This window comes from Macrobrachium rosenbergii, chromosome 6 (genome assembly GCF_040412425.1).
Source record: "Macrobrachium rosenbergii isolate ZJJX-2024 chromosome 6, ASM4041242v1, whole genome shotgun sequence".
In the NCBI taxonomy this organism is placed as follows: domain Eukaryota; kingdom Metazoa; phylum Arthropoda; class Malacostraca; order Decapoda; family Palaemonidae; genus Macrobrachium; species Macrobrachium rosenbergii.
The window spans coordinates 36,511,936-36,539,033 of NC_089746.1; the positions used below are offsets into that span (position 1 = coordinate 36,511,936).

The 27,098-nt window shown below is 35.7% G+C and overlaps 1 long non-coding RNA gene across 1 annotated transcript in view; it reads right to left on the reverse strand.

The window, feature by feature from the left end:
- Positions 1-27,098, reverse strand: part of LOC136839766 (uncharacterized) — a 999,909-nt gene that overhangs the window by 850,601 nt on the left and 122,210 nt on the right. Inside the window, exon 2 of the long non-coding RNA XR_010853451.1 lies at positions 26,806-26,843. This is a non-coding gene — a long non-coding RNA (uncharacterized lncRNA). The remainder of the gene's footprint in view (positions 1-26,805; positions 26,844-27,098) is intronic.

Sequence of the window (27,098 nt, forward strand, 5' to 3'; positions counted from 1 at the left end):
TACCTGTAGAAAAGGGACAGTCACCACGATAACACCTGGGTTAAAGGGAGAGTCACCGCAGTATTACCTGGATAGATGGGACAGACAGCACAGCAATACCTGGATAAGAGACAGACAGCAAAGTAATACCTGGATAAGAGACAGACAGCACAGTAATACCTGGAAAAAAGGGAGAGTCACAACAGTAATACCTGGACAGAAGAGACAGACAGCACAGTAATACCTGGATAAGAGACAGACAGCACAGTAATACCTGGATAAGAGACAGACAGCACAGTAATACCTGGTTAAAGGGGACAGGCAGCACTGTAATACCTGGATAAAAGGGACAGTCACCACAATAATACCTGGATAAAAGGGACAGTCACCAAACAGTCATCACATTAATACCTGGATAGAAGGGACAGAAAGCAAAAAAAGTAATACCTGGATAAAAGGGAGAGTCACCACAGTAATACCTGGATAGAAGGGACAGACAGCACAGTAATACCTGGATAAGAGACAGACAGCACAGTAATACCTGGTTAAAGGGGACAAACAGCACTGTAATACCAGGATAAAAGGGACAGTCACCATAGTAATACCTGGATACAAGAGACAGTCACCACAGTATTACCTGGATAAAAGGGACTGACAGCACAGTAACACCTGGTTAAAGGTGACAGACAGCTCAGTGATACCTGGATAAAAGGGACAGTCACACAGTAACACCTAGATAAAAGGGACAGTCACCACAGTAATACCTGGATAAAGGGGACAGACAGCATAGTACTAACTGGATAAAAGGGACAGTCACCACAGTAATACCTTAATAAAACGGACAGTTACCAGAGCCTTGATGGCCAAGTTGGTTAAGAGCAAAAGTATACCTTAGTTTTACCAGACCACTGAGCTGATTAACAGCTCTCCTAGGGCTGGCCCGAAGGATTAGACTTATTTTACGTGGCTAAGAACCAATTGGTTACTTAGCAACGGGACCTACAGCTTATTGTGGAATCCGAACCACATTATAGCGAGAAATGAATTTCTATCACCAGAAATAAATTCCTCTAACTCTTCATCAGCCGGCCGGGGGAATTGAACTCCGGCCCATCGAGTGACAGTCTGAAGCTCAACCGACTCAGCCAACGAAGGGCTAACTTGGACTTCTTAGAGGTCTGTGGCGGTTCAAATCTGCAGCCAGCTGGTCAGAGAAGCGGACACTTTGCTATCCGTGTATGCACCCTGGGATTATGTACGTAATCAACGGATAGGTTTGCTTAAAAAAGCAAATGGGTGTTACAGACTAATACACACACAAACAAAGCCACACCAGCATCTTCTAAAAACATAACAGACACCTCACACATCTCGGCTGTTGACCTAACCACACAACGATTCTCCACTGCTGGGAGAAAGGGCGCTGGTGACTGGTACAATACATGTACATATGCTACCAGGGTCTTAGCGATGACAGGCAGGGCAGCTGATCGAGACTGCACAGTCTACCCCAAAGCCACATCAAAGTCCTTCAAAAGAAGGCACCGTGCTTTCCCCATACAAATGGGAAAAAGCACGTTAAAAGAAGAAGAAGAAGAAAAGGGACAGTCATCACAGTAATACCTGGATAAAAGGGACAGACAGCACATTAATACGTGGTTAAAGGGGACAGACAGCACAGTAATACCTGGTTAAAGGGGACAGACAGCACAGTAATACCTGGTTAACAGGGACAGACAACATAGTGATACCTGGATAAAAGGGACAGTCACAACAGTAATACCTGGATACATGGGACAGACAGTACAGTAATACCTGGTTAAGGTGACTGACAGCACAGTAATGCCTGTTTAAAGGTGTCAGACAGCACAGTAATACATGGATAAAAAGGACAGTCACCACAGTAATACCTAGATTAAAGGGACAGTCACCACAGTAATACCTAGATAAAAGGGACAGTCACCACAGTAATACCTAGATAAAAGGGACAAACAGAGCTGTAATACCTGGATAAAAGGGACAGTGGCCACAGTAATTTCTGCATGAAAGGGACAGTCATCACAGTAATGCCTGAATAGAAGGGACAGACAGCACAGCAATACCCCGTTAAAAGGGACAGTCACCACAGTAATACCTGGATAAAATGGACAGACAGAACAGTAATACCTGGATAAAAGGAACAGTCACCACAGTAATACCTGGATAAAATGGACAGCCAGAACAGTAATACCTGGATAAAAGGAACAGTCACCACAGTAATTTCTGGTTAAAAAGGACAGTCATCACAGTAATACCTGGATAAAAGGGACAGTCACCACAGTAATTTCTGGTTAAAAGGGACAGTCATCACAGTAATACCTGGATAAAAGGGACAGACAGCACAGTAATACCTGAATACAAGGCAGAGTCACCACAGTAATGCCTGTCAGTTCACCCACAACTGTTCGAAGGGTGAATGTTCAACACAAACCCCTCCCCCTCTCCCTTCTCCCTCCCCTTCCCCTTTTCCCTCCCCCTACATGTAGACTGCCATTCAGTTTTCCCAGGCAGTGCCAGATTGGTCAGCTAGTATATATATATTACATTTTTTTCAAACTATGTGCCAGCTTACCAGACACACATCCGTTGCAGAGGCGGCTGTGTTGATGTCGAGGTTTCCATGGTTGAACATTGGGATCTGACGTATGCATTTGGGTCTGTAACGACCCAAGCGCATGGAGACAGTGCAATTTTTCAAATATTGAACCGATGCCGCCGGAAGTGTCCAGGTTCTGGTGAGGCATGTACATGTGTGTATGTGCAATCTCCCATGGTATATTATCCGGGGATAGATGCTTGCAGGAGGATTGCATTAAGAGACTGGGTCTGGTTTGGTTAGTGGTGAAGCGTGGGAAAATCGCCACTGGAAAATCTGTTATTTGTTGCCATAGAAAGTGAGTACCATGATTTATGAGCACTTGTATCTTTTCCAGACATTTGATAGAAAGACCCGGTTGTGCTGCAGTGAAATTCCTCTGTGCATTTTCCTGTTTGTTCTCCATTGTACATTCTTCTGTTTTGAATATGTACGTTAATCAACACCATTGCAGGTTTTAATATATTGATATGTTTCTTTCAACAGGAATTCTGGTTTCGTCCTGAGAGGACAAATATTTGGAAGTGGTGTTTATTCCTTTACATACTATATGACATTTATTGTAGTCTAGTATAATTATGACCTTATTACTTTATTTGATGACGAGGGTGTTATTCACTAGTATTGCTTGGTAGAGAATTATTAATATGCTTGTTTGTGAAACAGTATTTCCTCTAGTTATGAATTCCATTTATAGTGGGTGGCATTCACTCCATTTCATGATCGTAGCTTTTGCTGAATCACTTTCGTTAAATTTGCAAATAAAGTCTAGTTTTGTGCGTCAGTGTTTAATTCCAGTGGGCCTTTGTGTAAAGATAGGTTTAGTGAGAGAGGACGACAAAAGAGAAGGAATTTGCTGACCCAGGGATGAGCCATGCTACCAGAGACGTGTTAGGAAAAGTAAGATTGATTCTGCTCTTAAAACAGATACAGCAATAAAAGATCGCCCTATTTGACCTGGGAATAGGCCCATTTAACACACACACACACACACACATACATACATATATATATATATATATATATATATATATATATATATATATATATATATATATATATATATATATATATATATATATATACATATATATAATCAGTGACTGACAAATGGAACCATTTCCAACACTTACGCAATCTGACCTTGCTTTCAAGATGCATATGAGTTACAAGCATAACTGACCATGTTATGGTAAAGACCTTTTTTTCCACTCTGAAACTAGCCTACCCGGCATAAAGCATCCTTTTATAGAATGCACTCTCACGCGTCAGTACAGGTAACACTGTACACCACTTTCTCAAATAACATTTATGAACGTAATTGAAAATTTAACGAGAAAAAGTTTTATCCCTCAGGTCTGAACTCACATCCAATATGCATATGTATTACAAGCTCGCATCATTACCTACCACGCAGTAACAAAGTTTCTTCTCGCGCTCGGAAGCCAGTGCCTCGTAACTACCTACTGGCTGTTGGTCTCGGGCACACTTTCATGAAAAGCCCACTTATATATCCAGTATAAATGGCATTGTAAATGACTTTTTCATCCGATGTTTAGTTTTAGCCCTCAACTGATTTGTACTCGCATTCCGGATACATAGATACTGACAGCTCTCAACAATACCGGCCCGGCGGGAAGCCTTATTCTCCCACTCACAAGTCATGCTAAGTTACATGCCAACCAGCTGATGGCTTAAAGGATACTTTTATCGAAACCTCTCTCGTCATGACAGAAATACCCGTTTCATGTGATATATATGAATGCCAGTGCAACTGGGAATTAAATGTATATGAATGCCAGTGCAACTGGGAATTAAATGAGATAATATGTTTCAGCTCTCAAGCATCCAAGATGCATAAGAATTACAAGCTTACACCATTACCTAACACACCTTAGCAAAAAATCTTTTCCACCCGATCAGCAAACTATCACAGAAAACTCTCTTGAAAGGCGGTATAAATACTGTAAATCACTTTTTCAAATGACATATTTTTATGTCAGTGTAACTGGCAACCACTTGAGAAAATCAGTTTAAGCCTTCAAGCTGTATGAACTCTCATACATATCGCAAAGAAGATATTGTTCACAACATTATCAAACATACTCTGGCAGAAAACCTTTTTTCTCCTGCTCTGAAATCATTGCCACATTTGTACTCACATGCTGTAAGCCTAAAGTATACTTTAATAGAGGGCTCTCTTGCACACACACACACAAACACATGCACACATATATACAATATATACACATATATACACACACACATACACATATATATATATATATATATATATATATATATATATATATATATATATATATTGTTACGTGTGGGGCTTGGCTGATGAGTTTATTAATTAATTAATGCAATTTATAGGGGCCTGCATCGCCAAGGAGACATAACCTGTCACTTAAAGTTACAGTTAACCTCAAAGGCAGACAATTACTTAATTAAATAAGGTTGCCAGTTGGGAAAAACAATATATGGGATAACAGATTACTCTGCAACAAATGGATTATATCAAACCCCTTAATTCCCAATTGGTCCCGAAAAAGAAAGAATGTGCAATTATAGCAAGGAAATTACATGAACTTTTGCCCGTCTCGGACACAGTCAAGTTTCCCCCTGTTTCATGCAAAGTTATAACACAATGGATGTCTGTACTACCGTATATCTTATGCAATTTAGTACTGGTAAAGGCTATTTCTCTTCCGAACAATGGGATTGAGACACAAGGCTGCCTGAAATTACTTACTTAACTTTCCCTAAGTCCTATTTATTGCACGGGAATAGTTTATACAGTGTCTCTAAGTAATATTAATTACTCTTACACTAGACTTCATAAAAGTAAATTGGTTATACCAGGTTCTCGTAGATGGTGGCGAAGTGGGAAAACAAAGGAAAATTGAAATTAGGAAGAGATACTAGCAAGTCAATGAAAATTTACAAATTTCAAACTTACCGTTGATGTGGGTCACTTGTGCATGCAACTGACAATCAGAAGTCTTGAAACTAGCCGATTCGTCTCACTAGTACCAATGAAACAGTAAGAGGGCAAGCACAAAGAATTAGCTACACACAACGCATGTGCTTTCCGCGGTGGCAGGACTCTCTCTGACCCGTCTCCGGTCAAACAGGGCAGCTGAACGTCCGTATGCCTCCGGGCAGTCTGAAAATTTGACAAACATCGCCGAATGCATAGGAAAAAGCAAAAGGAAGCTTAAGACCACCTTTACTAGAGGTTACTTGCTAAGACCCTCCCTATGGTGTTAGGCCCCTAATGCTAACTAAAGATGTTACTTTTCTGAAATACCCAGCCTCCCTTAGCATAAACGAAGACGCCTTCCTGTCTTTGTTAGACTGATATTTTTACTAAATGATGCAGAGAGGGCGAACAGCAGAATATTTATATATATATATATATATATATATATATATATATATATATATATATATATATATATATATATATATATAACAAATTTAATAGATTTACAATTATTTTCTTTTACTGCAGTGTATCATATATTACTTTTCTTCTTATCATACCACTTTTATCACACAGTAATGCTGAACATTTACCTTTGCATTAAGCAATGGTGATGAAAGTTAGAATAAAAGGTAGTGTATCATTATTACTATCAATAAAATAGACTCAATCATTACTTTCAAGTGTATCGATTAACACATTTCGAAACTGCACCACCCAATACTTATCTTCACTAATATACATATATCACTCTAACATCATAAACGTTTTTGCAGTAGTTGCTAGAGCCAAAAAGTTTAATCCCTTTTCTCGCACTTTCTGTGTTTGAAACTTTCGTCCTATTAATATACGGGTCTAATGGCTTCTGCTTCTGGGGACGACAGGACATTAGACTTATCGGGTGAATGGTTTTACAATAACACGGCTGAAGTTACTTTGGGAAGGTATCTGACAGTGGACAGCTTGAATTTTTCATCCACAAATTCGGGATAACTCTGGAGAACAAGTATGAACAATTACCTTACAAAAGCATTTCATACCATTCCGTGATAGCTGGGAGGTAGGATTTATAATTTACATTATTTATATATATATATATATATATATATATATATATATATATATATATATATATATATATATATAAGTAGCGCCAAAATCCGCTAGGAAACTCTTCTCCTTCCCTGCTTTGGGTTGGTTTGAACCTTTAGGTCGGGGAAATAGGGGCTAGAAAATATAATAGTTTGGGGACAGTAAACTGGCTTTACTGTTTTCTTTGGTACAGGAAAGAAAATCGTTTTCTATGATATCCGGGTGCGACCTGGGTCAGGACATACCCCTGTCCAGAAGCAATAAAGGTCATAGCTATATAGTTTAAGCCGAGAATATGCCCTCCTCTTATATGGATATATGCCCCGTGTTCCATTATATTATATATTAAACGGCGGCCTTTTCATCATAGGGCGCCCTTTTCCGCCCCAATATGACTTGATGAAATATATACCATATATATACGTGTTTCTCGGCAGAAGACGTCGTCAGCCCTACGCCCCTACAAATGGTAATGTACCCAAAACGAGTTGCTAGTCACGATTACTTAGCCCTTTTGCATTTATTAATCTCTGGGCCTATAACTTTGTGTTCCCTGATATTCCTTGGTTCAAGGCCCACGTGTTCACAGCTTCTTTCCTCTGAGTCACAAGTAACGCCTCAGGGGAGTCCTTGGCGCCTGTGTAATTCAATCCCCAAATTCCAGCATTAGATGTGTTGGGTCCAAATATCGTTTCAAAATTATCCTTGGTCCGTGTTCCTGGCATTCCCAAGCTCCCCCTTTGGGAGGAAGCAGTAATTTACCATTTTCAGTTAATTTTCCTTTGACCTTGTGTGCTATCAAAATAACTATTTTTATATCCACGTGACTTCCCTAGTGAAGAGCCCTCCGCTCCGTGTACTTCCTTTTTTTGTTTGTGTTTTAACTGGGTATCTTAAAAAAAGTCATAAGATCCACCTGCACCAGGAAACATATAAAATATATATATAATTTCATTTTCAACTGTTTCTTGCAACTGGACAAGTTCAAAAATTGCGATTCTGTAAAGCACATCACTGAAATGCCCAGACCATGAACATTTAACGTACTTAAAAAAAGTATCAAAATTCAGTTACTGAATCTATTAGCACAAATCACATAATAAAATTCAACCTGCCACAACTTTTGATTTTTTTTTTTTTTGTGGAACGATCCTAGCAAACTTTTTTTTTTTTTTTTTTTTGCCTTATTCAACTTTAAAAGCATGGGCGATATCACTGTTTTCTTGAAGTACACTAACAGGTATTATAAATACAGCCGGTAATAAAAGAACCTCACAAAAAGAAGTTTGTACTTTTTACATCGGTTCTTCTCAGAACAAATGTAGCAACAAACGAACTAAAAGACGGCATTTATAAAACAAGACTTTCATTAGCCCTAAAAAGGAACAAAGTTAGACGTTGCCTAACATAGATATATAAAATATATATATATATATATATATATATATATATATATATATATATATATATATATATATATATATATATATATATATATACATATATATGTATGTACTGTATGTATGTATGTATATAAATATATGTATATATATATATATATATATATATATATATATATATATATATATATATATATATATATATACACATATATAACGCTAACAAATTAATTCAAACACCTGATTTCATATAAAATGTGTGTGTGTGTGTGTATGATGCAGTTCACAAAAAGAAATGTGCAAATATGTTGCCTTTGCTATAAGAAAGTGTAACGCAATAAGAAAAATTTAAACAAATCCTGAATCCTTTATCCTAAAAGAATATGAAGTTAAGTAGCGTCTGGGACAAGGTGTGTTTTACCCAAAGATCAATGGATATCGTTTTCTGATAAAAGCTTTTAGTGAAAGTAGAGGTCCCGATCCTACAATTCTCTCTTCGACACATTTACGGAGCAAAGAGAATGGAAATACCCTTGCCTCCGTCTTACACGTTTGCTTTCATAAATAAAAATACACCTAAGGAATTACTTATTTTACTTTTGGGAATCGCTTTTTGTGTACACACTATATATAAGATATATGTGTATATATATATATATATATATATATATATATATATATATATATATATATATATATATATATATATATATATATATATATATATATTATATATATACATATATATATATATATATATATATATATATATATATATATATATATTATATAATATAGCAAATTTCTTAAATAATTTGTATTTTTCGTAACATACAAACCTAAAGGTCTTCACATAAGGATTTAGCTTCTTTGTAAAGACCGAAGGTTTCTATTTGTGTAGGAACAATTGCCTATCTTGGGAAAGCTAATTATGGAACTGATTTTATAACTTATCACCATGAAAGGAATATCACAATTATATAGCCGGTTATGACGCATTTAAACCTCCTGGAATCCTCCTCTCTTAATGTAGGTGACGTGGTTTCATAGTTGTAAATAATCAACTCAGAACCCCTTTCTCCCAAAACTCAGTCATCATGATCAGGTGGTCAGTTACTGTAATGTATATGCCTCTAAGGTTTCAAACACAGTCACAGAGAAATGGGTGAAACCAATATCGACTACCAATTTTGTAGGTAGAGGTAAAACCTTGCCCTCGAGGAAACTGTTTCAACTGAAAACAGTGTCCCTTTTCACAAGAAGAATCGGTAGGAAATTAACAATCGATATTTTGATCTCTTTGCGTGCCAAATAATATTCATAACTGGACGTCGGTCCACAAGTTTTCGTTTGTTCTGCCTGCAAACAGGCGACTAAAATATTTCAAACCTTGACTGTAAACTTGACCCCTGACCTTTAAATTCAAACATGACAAAAGCCCAGTTATCATGCAACTCATATTACAAAGCATCAATTAAAAATAAAGATATCGCATATATGCAGCAAACTAAAAAGCATCAAAACAGCTGGAGAGCTCTGTCTTTTAAAACAGGCGAGATGACTGCTGTGGTAAGAAATCGCAAATCCAAATCAATTCTCCCCAAAGCTAATTACTAATTCATAGTCAGAGTCTGGGTCTGTGTTTATACTGTTTACCCGTGTACGAGTAGAACTAATGAAAACTGGTGGACTTACTTATTTCCAATTGTATATGTTCCTTCCATACATACACGGGGGAAAACATTCCCTCCATCCAAAGTTGGTGAGATAAAATATGCAACAATATGTAAAGAATACAGTGAAAAAAGTTTAATTGGAATTATAATTAGAATAAAAAAGATTATTATGAAGTAAAATAATGATCAACGTATTAGCTGGAATTGTTAGCTAGCAGCACACTATACCTAGTTGCACTGGATCTGAAATCACAGCACCATTCCCCAACAGTAGCCATTAAAATTAATTAAAGGAATTCGGGTTGAAAACTATACACGACAATGATATTCGAAAAAGGTACGTACATGTAATGGAGAATTACAACATTCAAATGAACTAAAAGACCTTCCTACTGTAGACAAAGGAAAGACTTGGAAAATACACGTGAATTAGGCAACATACTCTGATACTGATGAAAGAGGAGGATTAAAACCAAAGAAACAAAAATCGGTGCGACTAAGTTTACATTGGAAGCAAAGTTGGCAAAAATACTCACCAGCTTTTTCTGTGAATTTACCGAATACAGAAAGCACGTTGGGAAGTTATGACACTCGAAATAAGAAAGTTTTTAGGAACCCCACAAATATACAAGCTAAACAAATAAAAGTATAGTAAAAGGAGAAGACCAGTTACTTAGTAATACTGAATGAAATAATCATATCTTACTTAGACGTATTAGCTATTACGGAAAATGCACAGCAGTTAATAAATAGAACGTGAGAGAAAGCGTATACTACCCACACATGAGAGCCGAACCTTGTATGTGTAACTGAGTTACGCATATACGGTTACAAGGTGTCAAAATGTTGAGGACGAATCGTAACCACGTTAAGCACGTAACTTCATTGCAATCCACTGCGATCATCAGTCTGTCTCTGTCCGGGTTGTTTACCGACGATGGCCACCATGCAAGTAGCAGCTGCCGCGTATATTTATATACATTATTTAACGAAGATGAAGCGAAATAAAAGAAGATGGTGGCAATCAAGGTTATATACTAAATGGGTAGAATACAGTGGTCGGGAATTACTCGCTGACATTAGATTCCAAAAAGGACCTCTTCCTCACTCCAATCAGCCATGGTAGACATATACGTACTTACACCAAGGGCATGAGACTGACCAAAACAAGGGACTCTACTATGGACGGCCTTGTTCATAGTCGGTGTCAACAAGTTCAGCAACCTCTGTTGTTACGTGTGAAAATACAGGTCCCGCCCACACACTGCGTAACGTGCAAAGAGACCTCCCTTTGATTCGGGGCCCAAAAACCGACAATTGCCGGGACGGAGGGCGAACGGAGCCTCGCTCGAACCTCGCGGGTTCGGGGTTCGCGTTCGAGGAACCGTCCACACTTGCGTTTTTGTTACAAGAATCGGTTACAATACAAGGTTCGGTTCGCATGTGTGTGCCCACCTTTACATAACGACAAAGAAGCCAGTCACTATGTAAATCGTCAAGAATCATTAGACCAACCAGGAGGGGGAAGACTGAGGGCCATGACTACATGATCTGATCATATAAGCGATTTACACTGAAAAACAAAATTACTAATCCTAAAATAAACACCACAAAGATTCTCCAAAGGTTAAATCTTTAAAGAAGCTATTCGACGACTACCCACAAGAGACTAAGTTCCACAGATTCAGCTCTTTATAGATATGGGTCACCCTCTCAACTACATAAAAAGATTCCCTTAACTTTATCTTAACCCCTTAAAATGAGGTTCCATAGCAACAAACGTGAAAAGATATCCGACTGGATTTACTTCATGGTGTCTAAAAGTGTATCTTTTAATAAGAAGCTTTCATGTCTATCTAAATGAAAAGAAATTTCACAGGTTTATCAATGCACTCACAATAGCTTCTCCAGATACCTGCATACGTAATAAAGTAACTATTAATATGTATTTGAAATTATAGTAATCGTAATAACAAATATCAATAATAACAGTGGTCATGCTTATTTGATACAGTTTAAATTTCATTGTTAAGTGGTGATGGAGTGAATGAGAGGAGCGAAATGGTACTCGGTGAAGGACGTTTATGAAAAAATGTGGTTAGCTAATCACAACATCTGCATCAGAAGGTGGCGGTGCCAGACTGTTGTCAGTTTGCCGCTTAACGGCATAACATTTATTTTTTCAAGGATGCAGATTTTTTCTATGTGTTTTGCACTAATATCCTTTTGAAAATTTATCTGCATGTAAAATTGTGTTTATGTCGTGTTTATATAACGTTTTGCCTCGTATTCGAGGTTGAAGATGTGATTGTATGGATGTTCCACACCGAGTCGGGTGTGGCTATTCCTGAAGACTTGTCACTTGCTGAGATATTAGAGCCACAGAGAGAGGGCCCCGTGATTTACTGTATTAGCTTGGAAATATAGGACAAAACTACGCCATGATTTTTATTTACGTCCAAGTTAATCGTGACCAAGCATAAGGACGAAAGTCCTTACACATACACCATGTAAAAGAAGGTTTTAAGGCTTTCAACAATATATTTCTAAACGCGTGTATTTGGAATATGTACAAGACCGCAAGATAAACTTTCAGTTGAAATCGGTGCATGATTTAATCATTCGTTTCAATTCTCTGCCTTCCTCTGTGTTTCCGGGATTCTTGCTGTAGACGTCCTTGAAAAAAGAAAACCATCAACAGTACCTCACCCTCTCTTCCTCATTGTTTTTTATTTCCTTGAAGAGTGACATTGATCGACTAGGAATAAAAAGCCCGTCTCGGTTTCCTCACCATGCCAATATAAATGTGCGAGAGAGAGAGAGAGAGAGAGAGAGAGAGAGAGAGAGAGAGAGAGAGAGGTTTTGTAGCAGAGCATCCAGCTGCAGAGCCAGTGCCAAGCTTCATCACCCCGAGTAAATAGGACGCACTAATATTCAATAAAATATCGCCTGTGTCAGTTTTAATTACCCTGACATTTTTTAATTCAAAGGTAAACGTCACTTTGGCCGGATGAAATTTCAGTTTGCCGACTGCCTGATGAAAAATAGGGTAATATTATATTTACGATTGCATTTAAGCCTTTTAATAGTGCAGTTATTAATTCTCTTTATGATCAGGGGAGAGGGCAAAACGTAAAAAATATAAAATCTGCAGGGATCTGTTTCGAGTTCGGGCTCTGTATTGATTTTAATTTTTATTTATCTTTTTTTTGTGAAAAGTTATTTATTGAAGGCGCAATGTAAGGGAGAAATATTGCGTGCGATATACGTACCACGCCATGATGAACATATGAGACTATTATCAACGACTATGAAATATACGAGGATTAGATATTACACAGGGCATTATTAAACCCGAAAAATATGACATCTGAATCACATTTGTCTAGCTTTTTATTAGCATGCTATCTAGTCATAAATATGCCGCACCACTCACATATACACACATATATACACAAACACACACGTCCACCTAATGACACCGGTTTGCACACATTCGCAGGAACCTATTTATACCGCCGCTATTCTTTCTTGTTCGTGTTTCCTTTATATATAATTTTAGAAACCCTAAGTTAATTTTTGCTATTGCATTAAAAATATTAATCATTTGACGTCACAACGGTAAGTAGCATGTCATACTACCAACAATATAAAAGAGGTAAGTAGCATGTCGTATTACCAAAAACATAAAAGATAAAAAATTAAGACACGCCATACAATGAACATTATGATGACTAACATATTCATCACAAAAATATCCAAGCTGGGAGAGTCCCCTAAACAATCTAGAAATTAATGTTGAAATTTCGTTACTTATGGCTATTAACTAATTTTAGAAGCAATTCAGTGGACAGTAATTATCTTGAGATAATGAATTGGCACTCGAATGATCAACACATGAAAATATGGGAAATTACAATTGGCTCGGTTACTATAAACTAACGATAGTTAGAAGTAATCTGATGACCCGTCATCAACAAATTTACTATCCGAGCTGTAATTATCAATCATGGATTGTTAGTACGGCAGAAACTCTCATTTCCATAATTATTTATTTTTAAAGACCTCAGTAAAGACAGCAGCAATGGTGCATCGCCATTACAACAAACTCATCCCATGAAATCATGAGTCGATGGTAATTAGATATCTAACATATGATGAAATGGAACAATAATTTTAAAATCTCAATAACTTCCAACACAGCTGAAATCATTTAAACTAAAACCTGTGAAAGGGCTACAGTTTTAACATTAAGCCTCGAAATAACTAATACTAATACTACCAAGAGTATGCAAGTTTATGTAATGTCCCTGAAGATTATAAACCGTGAACGAATGGCATTCAACTCATCCGACGACATTCCTTTTCGAAAAAGGAGAACGCAACACTAAACCTTACAGCGCAGACAACGTTAAGACATATATTGGACGAATGTAGATAATCTTAGAACATTTCATGCTGGTATGACTATACGCCAGTCTTTTCCAACATAAAATCCATCAAATATGGATTCTTTCGAGTGTTCGTTATAAAAATGCTTAAGATTAGTCAGGAAAATTCTTTGCAGAACACCTTTAGAAGGATTGAAAAACAATAGAAAAGAGAACAGTCTCGCTCAAGAGTTACTGCTTTACCATAAAAATAAACTTCCCTTCTGTAGAGGGCGACTTCCTTTCTTGTGGAAGTGGATTCTGTTCTCGTACAAGAGAACTTCGGTTCACGTGGGAGTGGAATTCTATTATCGCAGAAATGACTTTTAGTCTCGAGGAAGTGTACATAATAATATGTTCTCGAGGAAGGAAAAGTTCAATATAGTGACACTGATCTTCCATTTTCGTGAAAGCGGGCTTCCAATCTCGTGTAAGAGCATTTTCATTCTTTGGATGTTGATTTTCATTATGAAGAAAGTAGACTTCTATTCAATCGTAAGAAAGCTTCCACTTTGTAAAAGAGAAATTTCATTCTCATGGAGGAGAATTTTTTATCTCGTAAAAGAGGACTGCCAATCTCGTGGAAGAGGACTTTCATTCACGTGAAAGAAAGATTCGCATCCCGAAGTTAATTTCTAATCTCCCTGTAGTAAAATTTTACTTTCGTAAAATCTCTAATCCCCTGGACTTGGGCATCCATTCTCATGGAAATGAACTCCCATTCCCGTGGAAGAGAATTTCAGTTCTCCAGAAACAAAACTAATTTCTTGCCAAAATGTAATTCAGTTCACGAAGTCGATAGAATCCATTCTCAGGGAAGTGAACCTTCATTCTCACAAAAGAGAACATCCACTTGCCGAAGTGAACTTTCATTCCCAATGAAGATAACTTTCATTCTCTTGAAAGGGAACTTCCATTCTCGCACCTCTGAGAGTCTTGAGAGCGAATTCAGAACGTGAACTTCCATCTTCACATGGAAAACCCCCATTCTCGTGGAAGCAAATTCCCATTCATGTAGAAGAGGGCTTCCATATTTGTGGAGGTGGACTTCTATTTATGCCTGAGTGGGCCTCTGCTTTCGTCTTTTGAATTTGCATCTTCCATCCTCGTACAGGTGAACTTATGTTAATGTAAAAGAGTACTTTATTCTCGTAAAACTGTAATTTTATTCTAGTAATAGAAATTCATATTCTCGCGGAAGTGAACTCTCACTCTCATGGAAACAGATTTCCATTCTCATGTAAGTGAACTTATTTTACAACGAAAAAGAACTGTGAAGAACATGGCAGTGAAATTTCACTCGCTTGGAAGCGGACGTCTATCTCGTGAAAATGAACTACAATCCTAGTTGAAGTGGATTTCTATTCTCGTAACATAAAGATTCACTTTCATTCCCTAGGAAAAAGACTTCCACTAAGAATCTGGAATCCTAAGTAAAGGGAAGATGATTAAAAAAAAAGGAAATGAACAAAAGTCAAATGGTTTTCCAACACTGTCCTACTTATAATCCACAAGTCCACTACATCATATATTAATTTTTTCAAAAACACAATAATATATTTGATATTAACTACTACTTTCGCTGAGCATGAAACCTGAACTACTCAGTGTAAAAAAAAAAAACTAAATTTTCTTCCTTTAGTTTTCCACATTTCTCTAAGTGATAGGAAAAATAAAAAATCCATGTGCAATGACTATATTCGAATATAAAAAATTTGAGTGGTACTCATTTACAGAACACCCAATACGTTTGTAATTTACAGAATATCAATTTGTACCGACAGATTCAAGACCTCTCGTTGGTAAGCTCGTGAGGAAAAGAAGAAATTGTTCTATATTGTCAAGAAGCGTGCCAAGCTACGTGTTACATTCCTCCGAGGAGCGAGAGCCAAGTCTGTAAGACAATATTAGTTTCTCAAAAGCTATGGTCTTCTTCTCCTCTACCTTACTTGGGTCAATACATTCAGTGCCTTACTTTGGTAATGTCTTCCTTTTTTTTTGTAATGTTAACTAGTAGGTATCATATAGTACGAGACAACACGCCCTATGCCTTACAATTTTAAAACCACATTTAATGTGGAACCTACTTCACACAAAAATTCTTTACTTTTCTTGTTATCGAGAAGCATGTAACAGCTGTGTTTTACCATCTGACTTACTAAGAGTTACAAGAATTATGTCAGCACCTTTAACTTTCCAAAGTATTTGGGTTTTCGCATATATACGTGTGCAGACACATCCAGCTCATTTACATACCTTCACTTTTCAATCAGTCTGTCCTTCAGATTTTTCAGGCTGAGTTCCTCGCATAACTCGTGCTTATACTCCTGATTACTGATGGAATCACTGAATCACTTACTCTTGCTTTCATATTATACGTAACAGCATGGTTGACAGAACGGGTTCCTTATGTTTGCACAAGCCATTCACAGTCAATATGACTCCTATGTATACGTTAAGTTTGCGCAACAATTGCCACCCTTTCATTAGTTATTCAGAGCATTATGGAGCTTGGTATGAAATTAATTTCACATAATTTTTTTAAAATTATTCCTTATCGTATCGATAATCATCAAAGATCAGGTGTTTTTATTCAACAGGCTTGTATTTACATTGCCATGGGGACCTCCCTTCCACCAAATACCAGTGAAAACACCTAGTCCAACTTCGATGAACTGCATTTCGGGTATTTTTCTGTTTTACCGTAACATACAAATTAACTTCCACAATAATTGTTTTTTTCAGTTGATCTTGATAGATAGTTTTTACCTTCGAAATGGCAATCCTGCTTTCCTGATTTTCACTTTACCTTGAAGCGATGACGGTTATGCGCACAATACCGATGAAAAGACCGATAAGAACATTATACATCTAAATGGGTCATCGACGATACTGTGGAGGGAGGGCGTCATCACAAGTATAATCAATACTATGGTATTTTGATTGATGCTCTCTTTCAGGCAAGTGCAATCATTATGCAGATCCAACGATCATCAAACACTAATAATTAACGAGGCAAAATGGTCAAATATTTCAATCACGATATCAGTCGGAAATTGAAATATGATCCCAATACTTTCATTACACCATAATTATTGGATACGGCTAATGAAAGCGACTATTTCCCATCACCAAGGGATAAGTGGATCATTGCTCTCCAAAACAGCTTCAACTAGGGGGACACGCCATGGCGGATAAATACAACGCTCCCGGCGCGATATGTACGCAGGTTAAGCAATGTATATCATCTGGGCTTATGTAAGTATCAAGGTGAGTGGGCATTGATGTACATCCTTCTCACATGTCAGCAAGTCGGACAATAGGGAAAACGAAGTGATCACTATGAAGGTTCTGTGAATAATAAGCCCCCACGCCCGGCCCCCACTTCTCTGGGAGGAGTGTATTCCTGTGCAATATATAATAAAATCCGAGGGTTTATCACATTTTTAAGCATACAGGTTCCCTACAATCTGGATGTCTCACATGTTCATGGAAAACTAACAAATACTCAAATAGTCCATAACCAATTACATGTTACGATCATATACCGTAAGAAACCCTAAAGATACAGTGCCGAGTCAGGAAACAAGGTGGGGAGCATCGACATCATCACAAACGTCATCAAAAACGTGATCACAGTTGCATTACCATGAATGATCAACAATATATTGTTGACTGACACAACAGGATATATGCAAATAGAGAACCAAACCTACGAGTTTGTTTGAATTATGAAAATTAAAAGGCCCAGAGCGTTAAACCTTGTGTACTAGTTACCATTGCTATTTTGTTGATAAATAACATCAAGCCCACTTCTGAACTGCCCTGACAAAATTGCTACATGTAACCTGTAATTAATTTATTCGATTACATTTATGTATAACCAATCATTGGCAAATGCAATAACTCGCCTTCTGAAAAGCTAGTAGCACTTTGATCGATACGGATAACAGCAAGACGTAATTAATATCCTTTAAAAAAAATTAAAAAGATATCCACAAAAATTATCACATGAATCCATTGTTTTTTCATAATTCAAATTAATATTTCATTTGTCGGGAGTCCTTTCTTGAGAAGACGTACAAGGATAAAAGCATATCCATGGAACCCGCACAGTATCAAGTTGTCTCGAAAGTAAAGCTCACAGATCCTTATCAACAATATAATTAATTTTCAATATCAAATGTAACGATCTCCATATAAATTTTGTTTAATCCTGCATTTTTTTATTAATGTAAAGGAGTGAAACAATATAAATCCCCGTACATACAAATACATTTTTTTCCAGCTTATACACAAGCAAACATATTTTTCTTAAAAATTCTCATGTAACATCGACGGGTCATTTCTGCTTATACAGACATGCGTACGTACATTCACACACACTGGGCAGTTCTGCATAACTTATATATATGTTATATATATATATAATATATATATATGTATGTATATATACGGTATAATATATATATATATATATATATATATATATATATATATATATATATATATATATATCAAAACACCTGTATACACATTTATATATATGTATAAAATATATAAATATATATATATATATATATATATATATATATAAATATATATATATATATATAATAAACTCAACACAGTATATAAAACAAAAATTCATAACAAGTCACGTGTACACGTGTTACAAACTTAACAATGAGCTATCATGGTAGAGGAGGTTGATATCGAATCTAAGTGCAAAACCTGCATTCCCAAGATATATTAACAGCAGAATCGATATCAACCTATACCTCTCTCGATGGCTCAGTGGTCAAAAGTCACCGCACATCGTTGTTTCTAAACCAGACAGATGCTCGAATCCCACTGGTGACGAAGCACCTACCATTTTAATCCCACTTTGGTGTAAGTTATTCCCGAGGTGCAATCAACTGGATATTAAACGATATTTGTGGCTTAATATTTTGTGATTTTACAATTACACGGATGTGGTGATAAGTGACCAGTAGATTCTATATTTAAACATAAAGGCAATGAAAACAATTGCTAAAGAAAATAGTGAGGATTGGTCTATTCCAGCTCTAATAAATGTATCTAAAACGTTTCGACAGGGTATATATATATATATGTATGAGAGCCAACTGGCTCCCAAAATATCAAACTGATCAACTGGCTCCCAAAATATCAAACTGTTTAATTCAATTTTCGAGTTATTTTTATGGGAATAAAATACGATTAGTAACTACCATCTTAACAGATGTACACTATTGTTTTAACTCAGTTCCTAATATCTTTACAATTAATAAAATCTAGTTTTCAGCTTAACACTAATTGTATATTTTTAGAAATTCCTCTTTTAACAATTTATAATTTTATGCATTCCATAGGCTACCATTGGTAATTGTGGGAGTTTTGTATAACCAGCTTCATTATTCATAAAAATCAACATCACTGGAATAACCAGGGTTAACTTGAGGTTTGTACGAATATACATTTTATCACAGTCATTCAAATAATGAAAAATTGCAAAACGTGCTGTATAAGCGATAATTCAAAAATAACTGAAAACCCAAATAAAAATTCTCAACAAATGAACGTCAAAATAAAAATTTACCGGAATAAACTCAATCCAGAAATTACTAGAACATCACATAGAAACACAGATCACCCTAAGGTTCAAGCAATTATTAAAATACGAAGGGACAATGAAAACTTTGAAAACTTTACAGATAATTTACTCAATGAACATTCATTCATACGCAAGAATGCAAACCAAATGGCATACAATATTCTAATTATATATAATAGGAAGTCACAGAAACAATACCTAAATCAGTGCAATATGCAGTTAACATAATGAGGCCAGATTAATCAAAACAGGCTTCCGTAAGACAAATATTATTTAGGAGCTATTTTCTGGAATTATGACTATCACGACTTTTTCTTATTCGTTCAGCACTCCGCGCATCTTTTCAGTCTTCAACTCTTTTTAAAAATCCAGGTTTCTAAGGCGCTCAGTAATCTTAATATAATATCTATCACACTATCTAATAACAAAAATATCACAGATCGTTTATATTAAGAAGTTATATGAGCACTCACTTTCTGAATTTCATTTCATTTGTCTGTTATTGACGCACCAAGTCAACACTGAGTTTACACGAACAACAGGCATAACAAATATATTTATCTATCTCGTTTTACATATATATTTCTATATTTACCCATAATTTCTAACCGAGAAGAGTCGAGGTGATAGTAAAGAAAATATAAGATTGGTTTCCACCATTGTGCTATAAATAACTAAAACGTTTACGTGCTTCAGAAAATATAACGTCGATAGCCAACGATTCAAGATTACTTTTTCAAAAATGTCCCAAATATTTCACTAATTTGTTGTCCATTCATATCCATTCTTGTATGTTATTTTCCAACTGCAAATCTTGCTTTCATAAAAGACTGCATTTCGGTAACTGTTGCATTCATAATCTTAAGGTTGCTGTTTTTCCTTTGCAAAGTCGTTCAATCAGGCCGTAATATTACTTTTAGCATTATAGGCCTTTTCGGATTCCTCCCTTGACATAAATTGATTCTAGGTGGCCTCTATTCGTGGGGCTCAATGTTCTCCTGTAGCTCCAAATGACAATTAAGTACTATTGCTTTCATGGCGAAGTGAGGGTTTTGTAAGGGAGACTTCAGACAGCGTGCAGTTTCAGGTTAGAAAAGAAACACTGACAGAGGAAAAGTGCACGTGCACACACACGCACACACACACACACACACCTATATGTATGAAATTTTTATCACTGTGATTTATATACAATCATGAAGCTACAAATCTCATTTAATATCCAATTCACGCTAATTGAGGAGTAACCCCAATGGGGAATTATCACCGATGGATCGTGACTTGGTCTCGTTAAACGACATTGTTAGCTTCATGATTTCCAGTTGACGGTCTATATATACCGAGCCATCAAGATAGGCAATAAGTTAATGCTGAATCTGCTGTACTTGTGTACCCGTATAATATGTATACATAGCTTCAGCATTACCCACCTCCACCATGATAGCTCATTCCAAACACCAATGAGCTATCATGGTACATTACATATATATATATATATATTCCCCGCTATCGATATAAACAATATATATTCGGCATTAATATACCTCTCTTGATGGCTCAGTGGTGTGTGTGTCGTGTGTGTGTGTGTGTGTGTCGTGGGATGAGACCATAGCAGTACTGATCCATTTATCAATACAAATTCCCTTTCGGTGATAATTCCCAATCATGAATATTCCCAAACTAGCGTGAGTTGGATATTAAACAACATTCCCAACTGTTTCACCTTAAATCACGGTGTGATCCGGGAATTTCATAACCAGCTGTGTTTTCCAAAACCAATTAGCTATCATGGTGGAGGTGGATTAACGCATTTGAGTTAAATCAAATTTCCCCACTAAAACCTAAACAAGTACAAAAGATTTGGCATTAACTTATTAACTCTCCTGATGGCTCAGTGATATAAACCATCGACTGGAGTCGTTGGATAGGTTCTACAGAAAGGGATTAGACCCAGTCTAAATGGATCCATTTATCACATATAAATTCCCTTCGATGATAATTTCATGATTGGGGATAAAAGTAGGGTGAATTGATATTAAACGACATTTGTGTATGTTATATGTTTATATATATATATATATATATATATATATTTATATTATATTTATATCGATATATATATATGTTTATATACATATATATATTATATATACATATACACATATATAAAAATTCTCTAACATCTTTACTAATGGCATTGTTTCTCTGATCAGTAGCGATACTATACTTATATGCAATCCGTTTTGTCAACAGCTTTTCCTGATTGTCAATATAAAATTTATTGCAGGCACAAGGAATTTTTTGTACACTACCTCGTTGTCGTATATAGGGTTGTTTCTTATTAAAGTTCTGCCAATGATTGCGAAAGGAAACTGCAACAGCTAAATTTAGTAATCTAAGTGGTGGATATGATCGAAGGCTGGCAAGTATCGCAAACACAGAATATTGTATTAACAATCGTATTTCCACCAGTGGAGTAAAAAGATTTTTTGACTACCGAGAAACACTCATCTATATCATGTAAAGTAAAACTGAGCTCAAGACCCACTCCTTATATATAATCTATCTCGTCATCAAGGAATTCAGGGCCGAGTAGATACAGAGCTCTTAATAGCACAGATCTTTTCCTGACTACTTGTTTATTAAGGAAAGATCTCGCATAGATAATCAGATTATTGTTGCTACCTTTTCGATGTACTTTAAACTTTAAAGTATTGTTATTACAATGACTTTAGCATCCAAGAAAGCTATATTCGTACTTCCTTCCTTCTCAACAGTAAATTGGACGGAAGGTACCAATCCATTCAAAAGTGTTAATGTAAGATCTCTGTCCAAGTGAATTTTCCAAATACTATATAGCCTATGTCGTCAACATAACGGGATCAAAGTATAATGTCGGGTAAAATGGAATTAACCAGCCTACTCTCATAAAATTCCATGTAAATGTTAGAAAGAACAGGTGAAAGGCAATTTCCCATCTGCATCTCAAATTTCTGTCTTAAAATATTTACCATAAAAAAACAAAGCAAGTATCTACTACGCAAAGTTTAATTAACTATAAAGTGACATTAACCGGTAAAGTAAAAACATATTTATCTAGTTCACATTTCAAAAAATCTAGAACATCATTAACAGGTGCACAAGTGAACAAGCTAGTTATATCGAAACTAACCATAATTTCATCGCCCGTAAGCTTACATTTTTGCAGTTCATTAACAAAATCGACAGAATTAATGATAGATGACTTGGAAACTGTGCCAACTAAAGGCTGTAACAATGAGACAAGGACTAAAGACAAAGCATATGTGACACTACCAACTGTACTGATTACAGGTCTCACAGGATAATTGGGTTTATGAGTCTTTACATTACCGTACAAATAGGGTACACTTGGACTGTATGAGCGACACCTGCCAATCATATCCTGATTTTTATCAAAGATTACTTTCATTTGTCTGTGAAATTCACTACTAATTCTCTCTAATGGGTTAGATAACAAAGGTTCATATGTACTGGCATCGCTTAACAAATCTGAACTGGCATCGCTTAACAAACCATTCATCTTATCTAAATACAGTGCATTTCTTTATCAAGAATGACAATAAAACTTGCTTTGTCAGCTTTGGTGATATACAGATTATAATCATCTTTTAAAGATTTCAGATAAGAGCTGCGTGTTCCAAACGTACCAACGAACTATCATGGAGGAGGTGGGTCATTGCCGAGGCTAAAAGTACAATTTCCCCGCTCACGACGGGAAAAACAGTACAGCAGACTCGGTAATGACTTATACCTCTTGATGGCGCAGTGGTAACGTCAATGGAGTCGCTGAATAGGTCCGTGTCGAGGGTTAGTGTCCCGGCGGTACCAGTCCATTTATCACTTATATAAATTCCCCTTCGGTGATAATTCTCCATCGGAGATATTCCGAGGTGAGTGTGAATTTGATATCCCGAGGTAGCTTCATGATTATATATATAATATATATATATATATATATATATATATATATATATATATATATATATATATATATATGTACCATATATATACATATATATATATATATATATATATATATATATATATATATACATATATATATATATATATATATATATATATATATATATATATATATATATATATATATATATATATATATATGATTATTATAATAGTGTAGAGATTAATAGTGGATCCAGGCTTGTAAGTTTTTGATGTTGTATCACTATTCACAAGGTGCAATAGATGATCTGATGGCGTTTTTATCTGAATTGTTAGAGAACACACAGCTGGATATCCCATTTTCTAAAAAGTACTTTAATTGAACTGATTAAATTATGTGTAAAAGATTGTAAATTTGAATTTAATGGTAAATTTTACTCACAAAATTTTGTATGGCAATGGGAAACCCTCTATCAGTGGTAACGGAATTTTTTTGAAAAGAAGATATTAAACAAATATAATCACGTAATGTAACATGGTTTAGGTATGTTGACGACATAATTTGTGTATGGCCAGGAACCAAGATGTAAAAACTTTTTTGCTAAGTTAAATCAATTAGTACCATCAATTAAATTCACGATGGAAATGGAAATGATGGGTGCTTACCGTTTCTGGATGTCCTCATACGAAGAAATAGTAGTGGGTTTAAATATAGTGTATAGAAAAACCCACTAATATTTCTTCCTATGTGCATTTCTATTCTGGACAAAGCAATAAGGTTAAAAAGTCAGTGTTTTCATCTATGTTTTTTTAAGAGCATTACGGGTATGTAGCCCTGAATATATTGATGATGAAATAGATAAGATTAGGAATGCAGGCAAAAAAATTGAAATATCCTGATAGTGTATTAAACAGTGCATTTGAAGCGGCAAAAAAGACTATGTATCAAAACCAGAAAGAACCTTACAACACAAAAAATTTGCTTGTTCTGCCTTATAATAATAGTATGAAAGATATCCCTCATCTTCTTAAGAATTTTGGTGTTAATGTCGTATTTAAGAACAATACAACAATGAAAAATGTACTTATCAAGAACTCCCCAGACAATATTAAAGGATGTGTATATAAAATTCCGTGTAAGTCTTGTGACAACTTTTATATTGGCCAAACCGGGAAAGCACTGGAAAAAAGAATTGAACAACATAAGAAATGTGTGAGATATGCACAAGGGAACAGTGGTATATTTGTACATGTTAGTGAGAACAATCATGCTATCAACTGGGAAGGGGCAAAAGGATTGTATATTCTAATAATGCACTGGAAAGGAACATCATTGAATCTAGCTTATAAAAGAAAGTTACAACCATAATATGAATATCAGTCAAGGGATGTATAAACTTGATCCTTTAATATCAAAAGAAATTTGTAAATTGTTTAAACTTTAAGGTAGGCAGTAGAGATATATGAAAATAGGATTATCATATTTGTAAACACAGTACGAGGGTAGTAATGTTAATGAGTTTCCAAACTCCGCCTCCATGACACCTGTCAGGTGTGGATCTGAGGTGGGGTATGGTCTGTTTATCAGCAATGTCCCCTGAGAGTCTATTGTGATTTTAGCCAAATGAGTTTTACTCCTACCTCGACACCGGCCTGAGTGGGGATATGGAGTCTCTAACGGTTGTGTATGTTCGTCAGTACTGTTCTTGTAGTATATATATTTGTGACTTCTCACACTCTGTATCAGTCCTTCGTCAATGGCTTGGAAATAAAGTCGAAATAGTCAGGACCTATACCCCGTTTCTTATTTTTCACCTGTAGTAATGTGTGATATATATATATATATACATATATATATATATATATATATATATATATATATATATATATATATATATATATATATATATATATATATTATATGAATATACACTTTTACAATGAGACGGGATGGTTTACATTCCAGATTCTTTCATTTACAAAGTAAAATTGATCAAGTACTAGGTTTCGAAGGCGTACAGTCTTCTTCATCAGGTATCAATGCACTCAGAAGAAAACAGCTATACTCGGGTATAGACGTGCTTCTCCCAACGTCTATAATAATTTTCCTTTTTCTAATCCCTAGGATGAACTGCCCGTTGGTCTTAAGCTCCTGCCCTTGCCTGCAGTCTTCTTGATCTTGTTCGTTGCTTAATCTTTCATTGCTCATTATCCCCTTACTGTCCATCTGTTTGTTTATATTCTTCTTAAAACTCTGGTATATAATTTCAAGTGTTACCCTCAAAACTGTTCGCTGTGTTACCTTCCGTTGTTATACAACAAGAACGAAACATCGAAGATGATTGTAAAGAATGCCCTAATCAACTGCTATGACAAAATGATGGAAGGCAACACAGATGGGGCAGAAAGGATATATCGAACAATGAACGATAAGCATATCAGGGTCTAGAGAATATTCCCTAGGCCTTGAAGCATATGACCTAGAGATCAAAAAGACTGCAGGGAACGGCAGGAGGAACTGAAGACCAGTGTGCAGGTCATCCCAGGGTTATAAAAGGAAAATGAAACTTGTTATATTTTGAATTTAATATGCCATTCTTTTATGACAAGTATGCTGACAAATATATCCTTGCCTTCTTTATCATAATTATCACTCTTATTTAACAAGATCAAATTCGTGTAATTCTGCCAATCCTCTTTTTTTCTAAAATCAAATCATACCCTTTCACTTTTAATATTAAAGCGCATAATCCAAATTTTACATATCTTTGTATTTGGGAGGCCCTATTTCACAATTTATGTGAAAGACAAGCACCACTACTAGGGAGAATACAATTAAAATCATAGACGATGATTTTAAAAAAAAAAAGTTACCCTTATAGGAATTAAATTTTCTTTCTAGCCGTTCTTCATCAAATAACTTTCCAGAAAACAATTGTCAGTGAAATGACTCTTCTCAAAAAATACACCACAAAGATTTCTAGCTCTAGAAATTGTAAAGAACCATAACATATACTGCGAAAGTTCTGTATTTACCTTTACCCTAAAAACAGTACCAGGTGGTGAAAGGTGATCTGTGGAAAAAATGGAAACAATTGTTAAACAGACAATACGTACTGTACAGGTTATGTAAGATGAATAAAATTCCAATGATTTTATAATACGCTACTTCCTAAAATCGACTTTAAAAAAAGTCTTCAACAACTATAAATGCATTGTAAAGAAGAGCCAAGACAAATGTGAGCGGGAAGACTTTCTTGGGTGGATAGCATGTTTTTGATGGAATAAGGGGTTTTACAGTGTTGTGTGATGTTTATAACTGATTGTGA